The following is a 22,315-nucleotide window of genomic DNA, read 5'->3' as shown; positions in this document are numbered from 1 at the left end:
AAATGTGTTTTGGGTCTTTCTAGAATTCAGAGTTGTATACAACTGATATTATGTTTGTGCAATGCATTTCTGAGACAGCAGTATCCTTTCTCTCTGAATTAATTCAGAGGAGGACTTTTTGTATAGGAAAGATTGTGGTGTGCAGGCTAGGGACATTGAGCAATTGAGCATATTGGTCACTGTCTGCTACTAATTTCATTTCACTGCATTACAACATACTATATGCCTCCAGTACGCTACTTCAACGTCTTTAACTGCTCTAATACTCCCTCAGCAGTCTTGTCAGCATTCTTTTTCTTTTTCTTTTTCTTTTTCTTTTTCTTTTCTTTTGTATGTATTCTGGTGAAGCCTCATCATGCCAGTCTGCTGCCATAGGGAAAGAGTGTGTGAGACTGATTAGGCAATTTCTTGCAATATCTTTGGGAGACTGTGTTGTATTAAGGCTATGTATCATTGCAGGCCAGAGATCATATGTCATTCCATGGTGGTGGGGTAACAACAGTACCTACAGGAACTAACAAAGAGGACTGGGAGAATTCACTCAGGTTGTAACAGTTGCAGAAAGGTACCTCCTGGTGCAGAGACTGACCTTTATTAGTTCACACTAGATTGTCCATAGACAGATGGACCAAGAAAGATCTTTTTGATAGCTTAAAGTGACTTCAAATCTTCTTTCTGATCCAGCAAACAGACAGAACATTTTAGCTGAGGGAAGGACTCCAATCCATAGGGGACTTATAATAGGGTTTACAAACCCATTATGAGCTTAGGTGGGGCAAGTAGAGTCACTTCTCTTTTCAAGCAAGCAGCTGGATCACATTTCCATAGGGTTGGCAGAGTTGCCAGTCACGTAGGCAGACACCCAAAGCTGGAACCAATAGGGAACATATGGAATATAGATGCCTGCTATAAAGTAGAGAGCACAGAGAAAGGAAAGACAGGAAGGCCTGAGATAACAAAGGTGTTACAGCTCTGTATCATGACACATAAGAAAACATCAGGTGACTGCCGTTGCTAAAATTGAGAGGTAGGTAGATCAGCTGGAAGTGTGGGTTCAGGAACTAAGCTGATTGAAAACAAGCTAAAGAAGGTAATTTGTGAGAAGCTGAGGACCCCAGAAAGACTGCACTAAAAGTCAGTACAGAAGGGTTGGATGGACTGACTTTCACTAGAGCACCTGAGGAGGTTTTGGGGTGGAGGTGGGTGTGACCTCTGGTAAGCTTATTAGCATGCAGTAGACTTCCGAAATTGCATTCTTGTGCAACCCAGTGTAAGTCAAACTTCACCTTACTTGGGGGAGCCAGGAAACTGACCAGCTGATAGCCGATGGTCAGGTGAGATGTCACTATGCCCTTGTATTAATATGAGATTTCAACTGCCAGGGCAGAGTTCACTAGTGACCAGTCTGAGAGCTGCTGAAAAGCAGCTAGGTTCTTTGTTTTGTGTTCTGGTTTGCACAGTAACAGGAGGAGTCAGGTTACCACTTAATCAATTACTTTGTTTATTTACCTAACAAGTTAATCTCTTACTGTTACAATGTTGCTTTATTTGTTTACCTAGCCAGTTAAGCTCTTGTAGTTACAATTGTTACAAGGTTTATACTTTGATTACAAATAGCTAGCATACACTCTAATTCATAGATCTATACTTATTAAATTCATAGATCTATACTTGTTGAATTCATAGATTTATACTTGTTGAATGCACACAAAAAGAAATGAAAAGTAAAATACTTAGCAGGTCTTACTCTTACCCCTGCATTATTAATGTGGCTTGGCCAGTTTCCTCTCAATGCCTTGGGAAGAAGTCCTATGTCCTTTTTTTCCAGGAGTCGAGCGTCCCCGGGGATCTGGGCAGACCCCCACCCTCCTGTCCGGCAGGAAAGATGATTGGAGCTCAAATAGAGGGTTTGACGGACCCCTCTTTTATACCCATTGGGTCACATAGGCTTCTTCCTTGGTTTTAAAAAAAAATGCCAATTGAATTAGACTGTCTGATACTGGTTCTCACAGGGAGTTCAAGGGCGTAGTTCACACCTGTGAGGTAGAGACAATTAGGGGCATTTGTGTCTTAATGGGCCGGAGATTTTTCCTCGCGTCTGGGACAAGTGTCCTGGCGAATCAACTGATGGTAATTAGCCAAGGGCAGTCTGAGGCCCAGCTGTTAATTAGGCCATTTTTCTTAGCTTTACTCCGGGAGCTCCAAAGACCATGGCTAAGATAAGCCCATCTGTGCTCTCGGGCATTCCAGGGCTGGGCTGTTCCCTTTAGGCTCTTGCACCTAGGAAAGGCAAGATAGAGTATAGCAAAAAGGGGGGGGGGTTCTGTCTGGCTACACCAGCACAGCAGCACTGGTCAGTTTCCTGTCTCTTGTGAGTGGTGGGGAGCTGACGCCTGGCTTTCTGCTGCCTGCCACTCACAGGAGCATGGAAACTGACCAGCACTGCTGTGCTTGTCAGTTTCCCCACTTCTGTGAACAGAGGGGAGCTGGAGTTTTGCTGGCACCTGGGTTTCTGCTGCCTGCCACTCACAGCACTGGTCAGTTTCCTGGCTCTCCTGAGTGAGGGGCAGCCCAGAGCCAGGCACCAGCTCCCCACCACCCTGAGTTGCCTTAAGCTAAGATACACATAGCTTGAGTGAATATATCTCAGGGGGTCTGCAGTACCTGTAGTTAGTTCTCTTGTTTTGAATATATTTTGTCAGCAATCCTTTCTTCTTAGAAAAATCTGTGTGGGTATAGTTTATGGCCTCTGAGAGAGAATGCAAAGCAGGCCTGACTTGCTGGGGAATTCACAAGGTGGGTAGGAAGCTGTGCAGCCTGACAAAACCCTTGTTATGGGAGAGAGAATTGCAGGTGTGATTGCAGCTGGTGATTCCTGTCTTAGACCCAACAAACTCAATCCACCATTTTTGTGGTATTTGTCCAAGATCAATAGCGTGTGAGGTACCAAAACTCCTAATCAGTTTGATATGTGTGTATGGGTAATATTTAAAGAATAATTATGGTCTTATGATCTTGGAGTGAAAGTGAGTCACCAAGGAATCATACAACTCAGTGACGACCCATTCTAACGGGAGAATTGTCACCCTCTCCCTGACTAACCAGACTAGACTGGAATGTGTTTCTCCCTTTCCTACTCTCTTCCCATCCCAGAATAGTTAAAGTAAATCTATAAAAGCAGATAACTGCAAGCAGTCACCGCCACTTGGAGATGTTTCTGAAAACATTAGGACATTGGGTAAACATCAGAAAGCAAACCCTGTTTCAGTGTAATACAGTGAGAAGAGGAACCCTGGATCTAGTCAGTGAGGAGATCTCTTTTTCATGTGAGGTTGGATCCTGTGAAACCCGCCAGCTCTGTAACAGAATGCACTTTAGGAGGGAAAGCCTACTTAATTAAGTAGGAAAAGTAACAGTGAATAAGCATAGGCCTTAGTTTATATTTTTATGCTTCCATTTTTATATTGTAACCATTTGCTGCTCTAATTCTCTTGTTGTCTAGTCTTTCTTAAATAAGCTTTTGGTTCATTGCAAATGCTGTGTGCTATATAAGAGTGTTAAGGTAAAATTTGTAAACTATAGTAGACCATTCCTTTGGCAACACAGAAGCCGGTATTTCTGGGAATAGCTAGCATGCAAGGCTGAATATTGCAGCAATGCTTCAAGGTAACTCAGAGATCTCCAGGGAACTCCACAACCTGTAAGACGTAGGCAGCATTTGCCTAGCCAGAAGGAGCCTGCTTGAATGACAGAGGCTCGCAATGATAGGGAACATATACCTAGTCAGAACACTCCCCCTTTCTAGAAACTGTGTGTGTGTAATATATAGTAAGTCTCACTCTCAGGCTACGTCTACACGTGCAGCCAACATCGAAATAGCTTATTTCGATGTTGCGACATCGAAATAGGCTATTTCGATGAATAACGTCTACACGTCCTCCAGGGCAGGCAACGTCGATGTTCAACTTCGACGTTGCTCAGCCCAACATCAAAATAGGCGCAGCGAGGGAACGTCTACACGTCAAAGTAGCACACATCGAAATAGGGATGCCAGGCACAGCTGCAGACAGGGTCACAGGGCGGACTCAACAGCAAGCCGCTCCCTTAAAGGGCCCCTCCCAGACACAGTTGCACTAAACAACACAAGATACACAGAGCTGACAACTGGTTGCAGACCCTGTGCCTGCAGCATAGATCCCCAGCTGCCGCAGAAGCAGCCAGAAGCCCTGGGCTAAGGGCTGCTGCCCATGGTGACCATAGAGCCCCGCAGGGGCTGGAGAGAGAGCATCTCTCAACCCCCCAGCTGATGGCCGCCATGGAGGACCCAGCAATTTCGACGTTGCGGGACGCGGATTGTCTACACGGTCCCTACTTCGACGTTGAACGTCGAAGTAGGGCGCTATTCCTATCTCCTCATGAGGTTAGCGGCTTCGACGTCTCGCCGCCTAACGTCGAAGTTAACTTCGAAATAGCGCCCGACGCGTGTAGACGTGACGGGCGCTATTTCGAAGTTGGTGCCGCTACTTCGAAGTAGCGTGCACGTGTAGACGCAGCCTCAGAGAGGTATCTCAGAAGATGTCCACCCAAGAAGTGGTGGCTCAGGAGCTAGGAGTCTAGAGTGAGAATAGAGGTGTATTAGCCCTGACCTTTTTGTAACAAGCACAAAAACAAACAAACAAAATCACAGAGGACCCTCCTCACAATAGTCAAATGTCATGAGGCACCAAATCACAGAATTAGAAAACCAGCCAGAGCTCTTCTAGTGTGGGCACTGAGGCCCTAAAACTATAGATTGCAAGAGTGATTCTAGTGTGGTGCTGAGCTCTCTTAGCTCACATTGATTTATTATCCATTCAGAGGCTCTCAGCCTCTCTCAGGAATGAACATGCTTCTTCTCCTCTAGGTCACAGGACAACTAACGTATCAATTTTGCTCACTGATTATTGTCATTTCTTCAAATATTTAAGCAACTATATACAATTTTAAAATCAACAAGAAGTCCTGTGACACCTTATAGACTAACAGAGATTTTGGAGCATAAGCTTTAGTGGGCAAAGACCCGCTTCATCGGATGCGTGACTATGTTAGTCTATAAGGTGCCATGGGACTTCTTCTTCTTCTTGAAAATACAGACTAACATGGCTACCTCTCTGATAATTTTAAAATCAGAAGCATTACAAAGGCTGTCCAGCTCCACCTCTAATCATACCCTTTGAATGATGAAAAGTTGGACATGCCGCCCCCCGCCCACAAGAAGACAGAGGACAGGCAGCCATACATGGCAGGGGGAGGGGTGCAGAGACAGGAAGTTTGGATGTCTAAAACCTTCTCTAACCACTCCCACCCCAAAATAATCACTTTCATGGGCTAATCAGTTTCATGGGCTACATCTTTGCTCCTTCACATCAAATTTCAAGACTTCATCACAAATGAGGAGCTTTGGAACAGAGCAGGACACAAACCACTTGACATTGAAATCAAGAGAAGATAGTAGGGATGGCTAGGCCACGCTCCCAGGAAACCATCATCCAGCATAGTCTGTCAAGCTCTCAAATTGAATCTGCAAGGAATACAGAAAAGAGGTAAACCTTGGATGACCTGGAGAATACCTACTGAGATTGAAGGACAACTGTGGTACTCCTGGAGTCAGCTAGAAGTTTTGTCCCAAGACAGAGCAAAGTGGAGGAGACTGGTAGATGACCTATCCTCCACTCAGAGTACAAGAGTTTGTCAATAAGTTACTTACTTTTGTTTTGGTTTCGAAGCATCTTTTTCTAATCAGATAAAAAAAGAAAACTAGATGAAAACAGATTCATTCTAACATTACTTAACTATAATGAAGTCATTATAGACAATTCTCTCCCACTTAGGTATTTCCTAGCTTAGTCATCCCCTGAAGTTAGTTTCATACAACTTGGTGATCTAGTAAGGAAATGCAACATACTAAATTGCAAGGGGAGGTTCATCTTTTTGAATTCATCCCATGCATAAGTCCTTTTAATATTCTGCAATTGCAACAGGGATAAATTTGGTATATAACTTTTCAGAGTAAACAATAGCAGTGCAAATAACAAGTAGTTATAGGACACAATTGCATTGTGAATCAAATCATTATCTATTTTCAGATAAAGTGTAAGCAATCTGGAAACAAACAGTCTTGCTATTTTCAGTGCTGGAATAGGAATGTCAAAAAGAAAATGTCTGTTGTTACTTTAGTTCACAGAAGAACCTCTGCCTAGTCAGGTTGGTAACGTGTTTTCTGAGGAAAAAGAATATTTGTTGATATTCATGTATGATTTACAACTGTATAGCTCCCCTGAGCACCAGTGCATATAGGCATGCTTTGAATGGATTGGAAAACAAATAAAACAACATTTGGCAATGTCCATAAATATTTAATTCTCTCCCAAATACAATAATCAAGATGAAGATGCAACTACAGAATGCCCATGTATACTGGACTGTAGTTTTGTACACTATATTAATATAAGTAGTTGTTATGGTTGACTTAATATTTTTCAGCATATATTTACACAGGAGATTTGTGGAATAAGATGTTTGTGCCTTCGTGTTACATCATATGATGGTATTTTATTGAGGATGTTGATTTGCTTTGTTTCTTTTTTTCGGTAAGGATATATTGTTTGGGAATTCAGGTAACTTGAGTGGTTTCCCTTGTAACAACACATTTTTGTCTCCCTTAAGGCAGAGTTTACATTTCTTACATTTGTTTCTTATATTTTCTACATGGCTTTCAATGGTTGCATAGAATACCTTCAGATGTTCACTTTCTATGCTGTTTAAAATGTTATTTGTGGCTTGATTAGTTATATAGCACCAATCATTTTCCTGCCCCATTTTCATTAAGTATAGATTTCCTCTCTGGAGTATTGCTTTTTCATACTGCTTTTATTTGTGGCTCAATTGTCTGCAAGAACATATATTATAGGATAAATCCTTGCCTCCCTCTCAATGATTAGTGTATTACTCTAAAAGTAGTCTCATTGATTTTAATGGGGACTACTTAGAGAGTAAGGTACTATTTAGTAAGGGTATTAGAATATACGAGTATTGTATAGTACTTGAATTGTCTAGACCTGGAATTGATTCATTTTACATTGTTATAACTACAGTCATTGAGAGGGCTTCTTAAAATCCTGTAATAAAGGGATAAATTCGAATATCCTTGCTCACATTTACTCATGACTAACTACTGGAGAAATTCGTCTAACTATAGTAAATTCTGGCTGTGCCACCCATAATTAATCCAAATTAGCAACTAGAGGAAATGTTATGGTAAGGAGAGGTGCATATAAGTGGGGGGAATCAGAAAATATTTTCCCATTTTTCATTGAAATTTTGCTTCTTTTTTGTTTCTTAAAAAACAATCCTGATTAATCTAATAGCATTTTCCCTGTTAAAATCATGATTAAGAGGTGGAACTTTGATACTTCCTAATGATCAATTTTCTAGAGGAAAAAAATGTAAACAGCCATTACAAATAGTATGACATCCAAAGTAAACTATACATTGGATTTCTCATTGTTTTCTCTCGAAGGGTCTTGATTCCAACTTTTTTGATGTTTTGAAAGTATAAGAGAATATTCTTACCACCTTTCCCCTCCCACAATGTACAATGAAGGTGAACAAGAAAAGCAGCTTATCAGTGGTGAGACAATTACCTGAGTTTCTCAGATCACAACCTAAATCCAATAAGGTATTGTTTATGAGGGATTTTTGTATAGAGATCAAAAGAAATCAACAAGCATGTTTGTGAACTTTTTAATGTAGATTTCATGTTATCTCTTGTGTCCCTACATATCTAAAGGACTAAGATTAGGTGCTAAAAGCATAGTCTATCAGGGATTTTGAATACAATCGTTCACAGGAGCAGAAATAAGAAAAGCAAAAGTCAACAAGTCACAGAGGGGGAGAGAAAATTACTTATTTACTTACACAGCCTCTTGTAGTGCAGCATCAGCTGCGTCTACACGTGCACGCTACTTCGAAGTAGCGGCACTAACTTCGAAATAGCGCCTGTCACGTCTACACGCGTCGGGCGCTATTTCGAAGTTAACTTCGACGTTAGGCGGCGAGACGTCGAAGTCGCTAACCTCATGAGGAGATAGGAATAGCGCCCTACTTCGACGTTCAACGTCGAAGTAGGGACAGTGTAGACGATCCGCGTCCCGCAACGTCGAAATTGAAGGGTCCTCCATGGCGGCCATCAGCTGGGGGGTTGAGAGATGCTCTCTCCAGCCCCGCAGCTCACTGGTGGCCGCGTGGAGCGGCCCCTTAAAGGTCCCCTCCCCCGCCCTGACTGCAGGAGGCTGAGGCAACGTGCAGGCTCCTGCCTGCACACGCGGCGACGAGCCTGCACAGCCCTCAGCCCCTGACAGCAGCCATGGCTGCCCAGCAGCCCCCCCAGCGCCCCCAGGGGACCCCCCTCAAGAGGAGCCACAGCAGCCAGGGCAGCCAGAGGGCCACGCAGTCTGGGAAGCGGCAGCGGGGCCCCTCTTGGACGGAGGCCGAGATGCGGGACCTGCTGGGGCTCTGGAGCGAGGAGGAGGTGCTCCAGGTAATGGGGAGCAAGAGGCGGAACGCGGATGCGTTCGCTCAGCTGGCCGATGGCCTGGCTGCCCGGGGTCACCCTGCCCGCACTCCGGACCATGTCCGGAGTAAGGTGAAGGAGCTGCGGCAGGGTTATGCCCGGGCCCGGGAAGCGGCCAGGCGATCTGGGGCCGCCCCCGTCACTTGCCCCTTTTACAGGGAGCTCAGGGACATCCTGGGCTCCCGGCACACCTCCTCCCCTCCGGCCACCCTTGACACCTCGGCTGACGAGCCCGAGCAGGCCCTGCAGCCGGGCTCCACCCCGGAGGTAAGCCCCGCACCCCGGGGGCCCCCCCCGGAGGCCATCCCTGGGACATCGCAGCAGGAGGAGGAGGAGGAGGAGGAGGGGGGCTCCTCCTCCACCGATTCCAGCCTGCAGATCCTCCTCCTGCCATCCCGGAGCAGCAGCAGGGCCTCCGACCCCCGGGGATCTCCGGACCGTGGGAGCGGACCCACAGGTAGGTACCCCTCTCTGGTGGACACCCCGGGGCTTGAGGGGCGGGGGAAACAGAGATGTGTCCAGGGCCCCCCACACGCTCACATGGCCATGGCCCCAAGGACACCAGGGCCATGGCCCTCACAGCACTGCAGCCATCAGCCCCTGCCCCCCGCCACCCTGCATGACAGTGCCATGCCCCATCCCTGGGCCAGGGGGGAGTGGAACCTCGAGGGGCCCCTGGGCGGAGGGGGTGGGACACCCCGCAGCAGCAGCATGCGATGGAGGGGGGGGAGTGCCAAAGGGAGACTCAGGCTACATATGAGCCACCCGAGCCGAGGAGCTCCCAGGGCCAAAGGAGGATCCTGGCACTACAGCTGGCAGGTGACACCTCTGCCCTGAACAAACAGGAGGGAGGAGCCGAGCTGGCTTGGAATTGGGGGGCGAGGGCGGGGGCCACAGGTAGAGGCTAGGGGAAGGGAGAGCTGGTAGGCAGCCAGCCAGAGGAGGGGGAAAGCTGCATCCCAGAGGGGCCCCCCTTGGGGTCTTCTCCCCACGACGGGTTGGAAGGACTGTCTCTTCCAACAGCTGGTGCTGTCACTCCTGCCAGAAACTGGCCATCTGTGGCCTAAGAAACCTCTCCTGCTCTCAGACCCTGCGGGGTGAAGTGAGAGTCGCTCCCACCAGGGGACGGGGTGCAGGGCAGGGGGACCCCTGAACCCCATCCATCACAGCAGCATCTCCCGGGGATGGGGATGGGGAACCTGCAGCACAGGGCGGGGGGGACAAAGGCCACGGCTCGGGGCCCACACTAACACCTGTCTCCATTCTTCTTTCCCCACTCCTCTCCTGTGTCCTGCACCTGCACCTGCACCATCCGAAGGACCGGAAGAGAGCGCCGGCGAGGCATCGGTCGTCCCGGAGACCCCTCCGGGACCCTCGCTCCAGGGCAGCCCCTCGGCTGAGGAACCACCGGCCCCGCGGAGGGCCAGACGGCAGACCCCACGCCTGCTACCGGCGGCGGCCACAGACCCCCAGCTGCTGGCCATCCACCGCCGGCAGCTGGAGGTCTCGGAGCAGCACCTCCGGCTGCAGGAGCAGGCGCTGGCCTGGCGCAGAGAGGCATGGGGGGCCTTTCTGGATACCATCAATCGGCTGATTGATTCCCTGGCCCCCCATGCCGCGCTGGCCGCGCCACCGCCTGCCATGCCCGCTCCTGCAGCCCCACCACCGGCTGCTCCAGCCGTCGCTGGGCCGTCCGCCATCGCCCCACCACCTCCCCGCGAGGGCCACCACGCCGAGGGACCCCTGGAGCCACCCGTGACTCGCCGGCGCCTCTACCTTCCGGTGGAGCCCGCTCCCACCCAGTCGCGCACCAGACTGCCGACCCGGCGGAGCTCCCGGCCGGGCACGCCCACTGCTGGGCTGTAGGGGCGAGGGGCCCGGGACATGGCCCCCCCCCCTTGTTGGACAGACTTTGGGGACTGGGTGGGTGGTGTGGGTGTTTCCCCTGTTTGCCCCGTCCCCCCCTGTACATAGTTCTCCCCGTTCTCCTCCCTGCTTTTTGTTTTTCTTTTGATGGCGCACATTGCTTTCATTTTTATTGTTGTACATAGTTTTATTTGTGCCCATCTTGGTTTTGTTGAATGTTTGTCCCTCCTTTTTGGTTTCTGTCTCACATATATATATTTTTTTATTTAAAAAAAAAAAAAATTCGTGAGGACAAAAAAAACATTTACGTTCACCCACAAGTTCGTGCTGTCATTTCTCCTGGACAAGTGGGGGGGGCGGTGGGGTGCTCCATGGTGTGGGCGTTGGGGCAGGAGTGTGGAGGAAGAAGGGGCGGGCAGTAGGGGGCCTGGGCAGAGTTCACCCCGCGGCCTGGTCGTCAAAGTGGGCCCACAGGGCCTCCCGGACCCGGGTCCCCTCTGGGTCCACCTGCCGACTGGGGGCAGCAGGTGGCTCTAGGTGTGCCCTGCCGGCCTCGGCGGCCCAGCCCTGAAGAAAGCTCTCCCCCTTCCTCTCCACGAGGTTGTGCAGGGCGCAGCAGGCACCCACAATCTGGGGGATGTTGTTGGGGCTGGCATCCAGGCGGGTGAGGAGACATCGCCATCGTCCCTTGAGGCGGCCAAATGAGCGCTCCACCACCTGGCGCGCACGGTTCAGGCACTCGTTGAAGCGCTCCTGGCTGGCGGAGAGGTGGCCCGTGTAGGGGCGCATGAGCCACGGCCGGAGGGGGTAGGCCGCATCCGCGATGATGCAGAAGGGCATGGTGGTGTCCCCCAGAGGGATCTCCCGCTGGGGGATGTAGGTCCCCGCCTCCAGCCGGCGGCACAGGCCCGAGTTACGGAACACCCGGGCGTCATGGGTGCTGCCAGGCCAGCACACGTAAATGTCCTGGAACCGTCCCCGGCTGTCCACCAAGGCCTGCAGGACAACTGAATGGTAGCCCTTCCGATTGAGGTATTGGCCTCCACTGTGGTCCGGGGCGCGGCTGGGGATGTGAGTCCCATCCAGAGCCCCAAAGCAGTTGGGGAAGACCAGGGTGGCAAAGGCGGCGACAGTGGCACGTGGGTCCCCCAGCCTCACGAGCCTGTGCAGGAGCATGGAGTTGATGGCATGCACGACCTGCAGAGAAAGCACATGGGACAGCCCCAATGAGGGGTGAGCAGGGTGTGCATGGCCCTGCCCTGCCCTGCCCTGGCCCCCCTGCCCTGCTCTGCCCTGGCCCCCCTGGCCTGCTCTGCCCTGCCCTGCCCTGCCCTGGCTCCCCTACCCTCCCCTGCCCTGCCCTGGCCCCCCTGCCCTGCTCTGCCCTGCCCTGGCCCCCCTGCCCTGCCCTGCCCTGGCCCCCCTGCCCTGGCTCCCCTACCCTGGCCCCCCTGCCCTGCTCTGCCCTGCCCTGCCCTGCCCTGGCCCCCCTGCCCTGCCCTGCCCTGGCTCCCCTGCCCTGCCCTGCTCTGCCCTGCCCTGCCCTCCCCTGGCTCCCCTGCCCTGGCCCCCCTGCCCTGCTCTGCCCTGCCCTGCCCTGCCCTGCCCTGGCCCCCCTGCCCTGCCCTGCCCTGGCTCCCCTGCCCTGCCCTGCCCTGCCCTGCCCTGGCCCCCCTGGCCTGCCCTGCCCTGGCTCCCCTGCCCTGGCCCCCCTGCTCTGCCCTGGCCCCCCTGGCCTGCCCTGGCCTCCCCCTGTGGGTTCTCTTACCTCCATGAAGACAGCCCCGACGGTGGCCTTTCCGACGCCAAACTGCTGCCCCACGGATCGGTAGCTGTCCGGAGTGGCCAGCTTCCAGACAGCGATGCCGACCCGTTTCTCCACAGGGAGGGCACGCAGCATGGCAGTGTCCCGGTGCCTGAGTGCAGGGCTGAGCCACTGGCACAGCTCCAGGAATGTCTGTCGGGTCATCCTGAAGTGGCGGACCCAGTGGTCGTCGTCCCACTCCCCAAGCACCAGCCGCTCCCACCAGTCGGTGTTGGTGGGGTAGCTCCACAGCCGCCGGTGTGTGAGGCGGGGGGTGGAGCGGGGTGCTGCAAGGGTAGGGGCTGAGCCCTGCTGCCCTGGGGGCATGTCCTCCCCTGGGGCAAGAAGGTGCTCAGCTGCCCCCAACATGACAAGAGCCAGGGCAAGCCCTGTTCCTGCCGGGAGGGCTGGGTGGACCTCTAGCTGCTGCTGCTGCTGCTGCTGCTGCTGGGGGTCCATGACTGCGGCGCCCGGGGTCTGTGTGCCTATATGGCTCGTCAGACCGCGTGCTGTGCAGGCTGAGTGTATGTTGGAGGGGCCCTTTAAGGGAGCGGCTAGCTGTTGCCCCGGAAGCACTAGTCTGCCCGTTGACCCTGTCTGCAGCTGTGCCTGGCATCCCTATTTTGATGTGTGCTACTTTGACGTGTAGACGTTCCCTCGCTGCGCCTATTTCGATGTCGGGCTGCGCAACGTCGAAGTTGAACATCGACGTTGCCGGCCCTGGAGGACGTGTAGACGTTATTCATCGAAATAGCCTATTTCGATGTCGCAACATCGAAATAAGCTACTTTGATGTAGGGTGCACGTGTAGACGTAGCCATCATGTTTCAATATAGGATGTCTGTTGTTGGTAATGCGCTGCAAGGCTTTGAGCTGTGTGTTAGAAGTAATGATGAGTGGTGGGCCATTACTGACCTTCTTTGGCCTATCTTGAAGTAGTTGGTTTCTGGGTATTCATCTGCTCAAACCCTTGCATGCATTATCAACAGCCTATACTGGAACATGGTGCCACACTACGAGAGACTCTGGGCAAGAGGCCTGTTCTCTCCTAAAACCATGTAACCTCATGAAAATTCTCACTAGCAACCACAGGTCACACCACAGTAATACTAATCCTTGAACTTTCCCTTGCAACAAACACTGTTGCCAAATTCGTCCACATTTTTATTCTGGAGACACCCTCACTGGACCTAACCATGTCAGTTACAGTACCATGGGCTCATACTCCTGGACCTCAGCCAATATTATATATGCTGCCATCACCTGCCAGCAATGCCTCTCTGTCATGTATATTGCACAGACTTGACAATCACTTTGCCAAAAAATGAAAGAACACAAAGCAGACGCTAGAAATCTGAATACACATAAACTGGTCAGTGAGCATTTCGGTGGAGTGGGCCATGCTGCTAAAGACCTGAGAGTATGCATGTTAAAACAAAGAGACTTTAACACCAGATTACAAAGGGAAACATGTAAACTAGAATTTATACTCCAATTCGATATTTTGTGACTTGGTCTCAACAGAGATAGCAACTATGTTATGCATCACAGAGACATCTTCCCCATCTTTGACATTCATAGTGGTCTCAGGCAAGTCACTTAATTTACATTTCTAGTAATTTTCTCTACACCCTCCTCTTCACCCTTCGCCCCCACTTCTGTCCTATGTATCTCGTTTGTCATTTTTTATCTCTGTCTATTATATGATTGTCATGTCAATTCACTGTCAGTACCGTTTCCAGTACAGAGCTATCGAGAGATATGGAGAAGTGGGTCTGCCCCACGAAAGCTCATTGACTAATAAATTATTTATTGAGCTTTAAAGTGCTCCATGACTGCTTTTTTTGTTTTACTTGTAGTATATTATTCATCCCTTAGATGTCACTGTGGAGTGTATAGAATACCAGATATGGGCCTGTTTTTTGGTAAACAAAAAAGACAAAGTTGGAATTCAAACTGTCTTAAAGCCTGTTTTCCTGTGTGTGTACTTCTGGTAAAGTTTCTGTTGCTCAAAATGTACTTTGATTCATAGACCCTGACAGCATCAATCATAAAATAACATTTCTGTTAACACTGGCCCATTAATGAACACGGAGTACTTACTTAAGAAAAAATTACCATCCTGAATCAGGATTTTTTTCCTGAAATAGAGGCAATAGAATTATATCCTATAAGGTATCAGCCTGTCCAGTGACAATTCACAAAAATATGTGACTGAAACTTCAACAGAATAATTAGAGCTAAATTTGACATACAGTATTGTAGATCCTATTAGAGAAATTACCCTTTGCTCAAATGTATTGTACAAAGCTATGAACATATTTTATACATCTAATAGAAAATGTATTATGTGTAGCTATGGAAATTGCTATTCTAAACCATTATCAAATGGAATCTGTTATAATTACTGATAAATCTTCAGATTTCTATTCAATATAATTTAATGGTTATCAAAACTGGATAATTTTTTTCAAGTATGATTACAGAAATAGCAAAATTAAAGAATATTGACAGTGACATAAAAGTGTGGTAGCAATTCAACCTGTTGTGGGTCAAGAGTGCAATAGATAAGTTGTTTACATATTTTCAACACATGTTAAAACTGGGACAAGAGAACATGACAAAGGTAAAACTGACAATTGTCAAATTAAAATATGGCTCTCTGCATTTGATTTAAATTAAGTTCTTTGATACAGAAGAGACCACCCACTGTAGTGTTCATGACCGTAGTGTCAATAACAAAAATCAGTGAGATTTGAAATATAGGCTATGTCTACACTAGCACACTCCGTCAAAGTAGTCTATTTCGACGTAAGAACATCGAAATAGGCTACTTCAACACATATTGTCTACACGTCCTCCAGGGCTGGTGCCATCGACATTCACCATCAAAGTAGTGACAGAGAAAGTCGAAAGGAGCCGCCCTGGAAGGAAATGCAGAGCATCCACACACCCAAGCGCTCCCCATCGAAATAAGGGGCCGGCAAAGTCCCAAGCCACTCCCTTAAAGGTCCCCTCCCAGACACACTCGGCCTGCACAGCATGAGATCCACAGAGCTGACAACTGGTTGCAGACCCTGTGCACACAGCATGGACCCCCAGCTGCAGCAGCAGCAGCAGCAGCCAGAAGCCCTGGGGTAAGGGCTGCTGCACATGATGACCATAGAGCCCCGTAGGGCTGGACAGAGTGTCTCTCAACTCCTCAGCTGATGGCCTCCAAGGAGGACCCCACTATTTCGACGTAGCAAGATGCAGATCATCTACACACGCCCTAATTCAATGTTGAATGTCAAAGTAGGGCACTATTCCCATCTTCAGATAGGAATAGTGATTTCGACATCTCACCACCTAAAGTCGATTTCAACGGTGAAATAGTGCATGATGAATGTAGATGCAAGGTGTACTATTTCGATGTTGTGCCAGCTACTTCGAAGCTGTGAGCTAGTGTAGACGTACCCTAGTGTTTATTTTACATAAGGGAATATCATCAGTACAGATTCTCTTCAACATAAACTTTACAGTGTAATACTAAGAGTGAGTCTACGTTTGGACTCCTCTTTCGAAAGAGGTATGCAAATGAGGTGCATCAAAAATGCAAATGATGTATGAATTTGCATATTTTACACCTCATTTGAATATTCTGATTTCGAAAGAGCTTCTTCTGAAAGAAGAAGGCCAGCATAGACTTTTTTTAATGGGAAGAAGGATTATTTCAAAGATGGGGTTTACTTTCAAATGAGCAGCATGTACACTGGCTTTATTCTTTTAAAAGAAGGTCTTTTGAAATTAGAATATGCAAATGAGGTGCCAAATATACAGATTTATACCTCATTTGCGTTTTATTTACCTCATTTGCATGCCTCTTTCGAAAGAGGAATGCAAATGTAGATGCACCCTTAAGTTCTTGTGAGAGGCAGGGAGTTGTGTGTGTGTGGTGCTATTCATTTTCCACAAGATAATGTGATGTATTTTACTTAGCCAATTATTTGCTGCTTCATTGCCTTCTAGCATGTCCTATTGCTTCAAAGAAGTTTGATGCCTTGGAGGAGCTATGCAGTTTTGCTGTGTATTGAAAGTATGTTCATGCAGAGAAAACCAAAAGCAAAAAAACACCTAACTAAAGAGGTGAGTGAATTTTTGTTTGCCAAAGAGTTGTTCAAAATTAGGTTTCTAAATCCAGATTTAGGTGCAAAAATTAGTGACTTGCTTTGTAGTGAAGTCAGTGAAAGAGGCTGAGTGTATCTCAGCAACCTGCCATAGTGGTATGCACGCATGCTGCAATCACATTTCTAATAACACTCAGCCGATTCTGCATTGTCATTTCAGTTTGCCATATTTATGACTTTATAAAACAATCATTTATTCAGAACCTTATCCTATGGTCACTGAAGTAAATGGGTGTAAGTATATGCCCTAACTTTGCAACAGTGGTGTGAATGACTTCTCCAGAAATCTTGAGAACTGAGAGAGCCTGAGTTTTCCAACATTTATCGGTAAGAATACTGCCTGCTCTCACCTTTGTTTAATACAATATAAAAAGATGGAAAAGCAGTTTAACTGAACAAAGAGTTCAATTGTTTTCAATCCACTGCAGCCCCAGGGCTTGCATACTCACTCACCATAAAAATGCATATTATAACATTTCCATGTGCTATGGTTACTGATTCTAGCTTGAACTATAGCACAACAAAGAGTCAAAATGTAGCCATGTAAAGCATCTAAGATGGTCAAATCTAAAATAAACACATGTTAAGAAACTGAAACATGTCCCCTGATGCAATGACAGCTATTATCTGTCTTTGTCCAACCACTTCATTTCATGTATGTAAGTAGGACATAAATGGTGCCTTGGCCTTGGACGGGCTTTTGGGGGGATGAGTTTCACCCAGTTCTTGTCAAACGAAAACCTAGGTCACGTAGAATGGGCACATGGAATGGAAAAGAGTAAGGATATTGGAATATTGTTTAGCTTTCCATCTGCACAAAGAGGACACCTTCTCTTTTTTTAAAAAAGCTGTTTGACTGCAAGGAGCAGCAGGCCTATAACCTAGGTTTATAGATGCCCCAGGCAGCAATCACCAAAACATTAGAGAGCAAGTGCTAATAATAGAAACAAGATCATAGGCAGAAGGGACTCCCTTGCACCATGGGACCTGTTTCCAATAAAAGTCCTGATTGGCAAGCTATTCCCAGTAGTGGATTGGTCTGGACACACTGCTTAAACCTGGGAACAAGACAAGAAGGTTTGTTTTTTTTTTGTTTGTTTTCCTGTGCAGCTAAATTCTTTCTCATTCTGCTTCTGTTACTTGGGTCCTGGCTTGACTTTGTCTCCTGCTTCTAACTGCTGATTCTGGACATAGGCCTTGATAGACAGACAGACCCCCCTGAACACTTGACTCTGATCTCCACTCATGAATCAGTCCATTACTTTGGTTGCTGATCTCTGGCTCTGTTCTCTACACTGACCACACATGATCTATCTCTTACAGTGAAGTGAGGAGAAAAATACAGGATTTTTCCTACCCACCGGTATGTGGTTTCAACCTGAAAAAAAACCAAATCCGTCATTATTGTTCAGCTGAGTAATTATGTTTAAGTGTGTGTTATCATCTCCACTGCTTAAAACTCACCCTTATGCCTACAAGTAGGCCAAGAGTTATGCCCTGTCTTGAATCTCATGTAAGCCCTCAGAATAGGGGCTAAATTCTAAATTTGCTTTGTGCTAATCATCTGTATGGGGTAAATTTGACTCTATCTCATAGAAATGATAACTTGGCAACTCAAAGTTATTATTTTTTTAAAAAAATCAGCCCAATTAGTTGTAAAGTAAAATAACAATATTGGAAAGTGATATCTATTCTATTTATCCCAGGGTTTCCCAGCCGATGGGTTGGGACCCTAACGTGGGTCACAATTACATTTCAAAAGGGTCACCGGCTGGGCTGGGCAGCTCCACGGTTGGCTATTAAGAAGCCATGCACACTGCTGAAGTGGTTCTCAACTTCTTATTTGGATTAACCACCACCAAGCAGTTAAGCCAATCAATTACACTGAGAAGCATTTCAGCTGCAGGGCGGAGAACTGCATACCTGAGGAGCAGCACCCAGCTGTGGTAAGGTGGAGGCCTGAGTCTGAAGCTGGGAGAGAGGGAGGACAGAGCTAATCAGCTTCCTGGCCTCCAGCCTCTGCAGAGGATGGGGACTCCACAGACCCCAGCACAGTTTCTGCAGCTGACGCTGCCAGCCAGTGCTCTGCCCCAGTCGGCTTCTAGCTGCAGGCGTCAGGGTTCCCCCAACACCTGGGCTACTGGTGCAGCCGGACGGAGCTCCACACCCTAGCTGGCTTCCAGCCATGAGGGTCCCTGTGCCTCCCCTAGCTAGCTCCAGCCTGTGAGTGACCCCTGACCCCTAACTGTGACTCCCCTAGCCCCCTGTAGACCCCTCCAGCCAATGAGTGTGACTCCCTTAGCCCCCTGCAGCTGCTGAGTGTGACTCCCTTAGCCCTCTCTAGCCCCTGAGTGTGAATTCTCCTCAAGCCCCTGATTGTGGGGTTTAAGCCAGATGTGGGGGGAGCAGTTTGGGGATGAGCATCTTTCCACCACAACAGCTCTGACTAACTATAGTAAATGAGTGTTATTATTATATTAATATATTACCCCTTTTCTATGAAATAACTTATGAATATATAAACATGAGGGGGCACAATTTTATACTCTTGCCTCAGGTGCAAAATTAGCTAGTTATGGCTCTGCTCTCTCCCTCTGGCCCTGTATTTGAATTGCCTTGGGTCACCAAGTCTTCCTGAATTGTCAAAATGAGTCCCCACCTGGAAAAGGTAGGGACCTGCTGATCTATCCTATCCACCTACCAATCCATTCTCTCACCCTAAACAAACAATATGTCACAAGTGGGAATAAGAGTCATTTACTTATTATAAACTAATCTACAATTCAGTGCAAAAAATCTGCATTAATAGAATATTATGCATATGAATTTTAAAAGGTTGAGAAAATTATGTTCCACAGAATAATATAACAATGTTTTTCATACATGTGGTATTTTAATACGTTGTTCTTTTTCTTGTTCAGCTTTATACTTGATGATTGCAAACCAACTAAAATATTGTTGCTAGGGAATTTTTTTGAATTTTCTTAATTTTCAGGTGTTCAGTTTCTTATTCATAATATTTATAAGCATTGTTTTTCAAATTCAATTTCCATATGATTGTTTGAGTGGGTGGGAAGTAAACAGTTGTGATTGACTGAACATTCAAATTTAATAGGCTTAAAATATATTGAAAGATTCAAATGAATTTATAGTACATGCACATACTTTAATATGAATGTGTGTGTTAATTCAATGACAGTTGATTTTACTTATACATATTGCCTTATTATCTTAATACTTGCCTTTGATAGCATGGAATTTTACTGCAGTTATTATGGTATTCCTATTCTAATATAGGGTATACTGAAGATTAGGGTGAATTCCTAACTCTGTTTTAGCAAGTAGCAACAGTCTCATGAAACTGAATGGAGCCAAAATTTCACATTGGCTGTGTCTACATTGCCGCCTTCCTTCAAAGGAAGGATGGTAATGAGGCTGTTTGGAGTTTACTAATGAAGTGCTGCAGTGCACAGGCAGCACTTCATTAAGCAAATTTAATTCCCCCTCCTACCCCCCTCCCAGCAGCAACTCCGAAGCTTTAAACGTCGAAGTACCAGCATACGTCTAGCTGCGGCGCACTCACCGGTACTTCGAAGTGCCGGGGCATCTTCGAAGTCCCATTATGGCTCAAAACACCAAACAGCCTCATTATTATCCTCCCTTTGAAGGAAGGTGGTAATGTAGACACAGACATTGAGATTTTAATACTATCCTGTAGGATACTACTACTGCCCCATTGCCAAATTGTCAGGAAATGTGTTAACCCTCTGGCTAATAGAAAATAATATTATTGGCTGTCCTGGGTGATGGGATTTATGTGGTGTTCATATAAGGCTGGATATGGCTAATTAATTCATCTGAGAATTGTTAGATTACTCAGTATGCAATCTGAACTGATGGGCTTCCAAGATCCACTTGTAAACTGCCTTACAGGATTCTCAAGTCTTTCATGGTCCCTTAAGGCAGATTGTCCCAGTGCCAGAATGCCCAGGGGAGTTGCACACAGACCAGTATTGTTTTAGGGAGAATTCAAAATTTGGGAGAGGGAGGTTCCAAGTTTGAGTGAAACCGATTTGTGCAATCTTGAAATCCTCTGCAGAATGACATTATTGATCTCTGCTCTGCTCTTCTCCATTCCGGCGTATATTTCTGCAGGGGAAATTACCCTTCCATAAAATGATTGTAAGTTTCCCAAAACAGTTTTTTTTTTACTATTTTTTAATTAAACCTTCTGGATAAGATAGAAACCATCTTCTCTTAATTTCATCAACTATAAAAGTAAAGGGGTAGGTGAACTCACAAGAGCAAGGACAGACAGGATTATGAGAGTCGCTTCAACTCATAGCCAATTAAGATAAGGTACTTCATTAAGCTTAACTACTCCATGATACTAGTTTCACAAGATACATATTAGCAAGCAAAAAGCAGAACAGGACAACGTATTCAACCAGATAAGAAGTGCTTTGGAAGGCTATGTCCCTTCTGCTATGGGTAGTCCTTGTCCCAAAATGCTTCACATCAGGGATATGGCAGACATGGCTCCAGCTGAGCGAGCTGGCATCTATGAGGCTGACAGTCCACAGTGAGTCTTAGCTAGGGCTGGGCTTTCCCAAGTTTTTATCCCTTAGCTGTTTACTGGGTACACGCTTACTGGCTCAATGCCACTTTTAGCATTCTAATGAGGCTGAAACCAAGATAACCCTGTCTGCTGGTTCCCAACTGAAACGCAGGTGTCAGGGCTGATATGGATCTCTGGTATTTATGTTTGTGGGGTTTAATGCTGTAACAGGCTGTAATGTCGGGATGACCAGTATCAAGTATTACATTAGTCTGTATCTGCAAAAATGACGAGAAGTGCTGTGGCACCTTAGAAACTAACAGATATTTTGGAGCATAAGCTTCTGTGAGCAAAGACCCACTTCATTAGATGCAATGTAGTGGAGGTTCCAGAGACAGGTCTAATTATACAGGCTCAAGAAAAGTAGGGAGTCCCAATCATAATGAAGGAGTAGTTGATGAGGTCAGTTCAGTCAGCGAGGATTTGACTCACTTCCAGCAGTCTTTTAGCAGGTGGCTTCTGGGTGCACATCTGGCTCTGTCAATCTGTTTTTTTCCTTCCTTACGTGGATTTTGTAGTTTTAGGAAAGCTTGGTAAAGATCTTGTTGATGTTTGTCTGAGGGACTGGAGTAAATGAGGTTGCACCTCAATGCTTGGCTACGTACAATGGATCGTATGGTGTGCCCTGGATGGAAGACAGTGACATGTAAGTAGGCATAGCAGTCCATGTGTTTCTGATATAGAGTGCTGTTTATGTGACCATCACTTATGAGCACTGCAGTGCCCAAGAAGTGGACCTCTTGCATGGACTGGTTCAGGCTGAGATTGATAGTGGGGTAGAAACTGTTGAAATCAAGGTGGAACTCTTCCAGAGCCTCCTTCCCATGGGCTCAGATTATGATGATGTCGTCAATGTAGTGCAAGTAGAGGAGGGGCACTAAGGGATGAGAGCTGAGGAAGTGTGGTTCCAGGTCAGCCATAACAGTGTTGGCATCCTGGGGGTACATTTGGGTGCCCATAGTGGTGCCACTGATTTGAAGATATAAATTGGCCTCAAATCTGAAATAGTTGTGGGTGAGGACAAAAACACAAAGCTTTACCACCAGTTGTTCCTTGGCCTCATCAGGGATAATGTTCCTAACAGCTTGAAATCCATCTTTGTGTAGGATACTGGTCTAAAGGGCCTCTGCATCTTTGGGCTGCGTCTACACGTGCACGCTACTTCGAAGTAGCGGCAGTAACTTCGAAATAGCGCCCGTCACGTCTACACGTGTTGGGCGCTATTTCGAAGTTGAAATCGACGTTAGGCG

This window comes from Carettochelys insculpta, chromosome 1, assembly GCF_033958435.1.
Source record: "Carettochelys insculpta isolate YL-2023 chromosome 1, ASM3395843v1, whole genome shotgun sequence".
Classification (NCBI taxonomy): domain Eukaryota; kingdom Metazoa; phylum Chordata; order Testudines; family Carettochelyidae; genus Carettochelys; species Carettochelys insculpta.
This window is presented reverse-complemented; position numbering follows the sequence as displayed.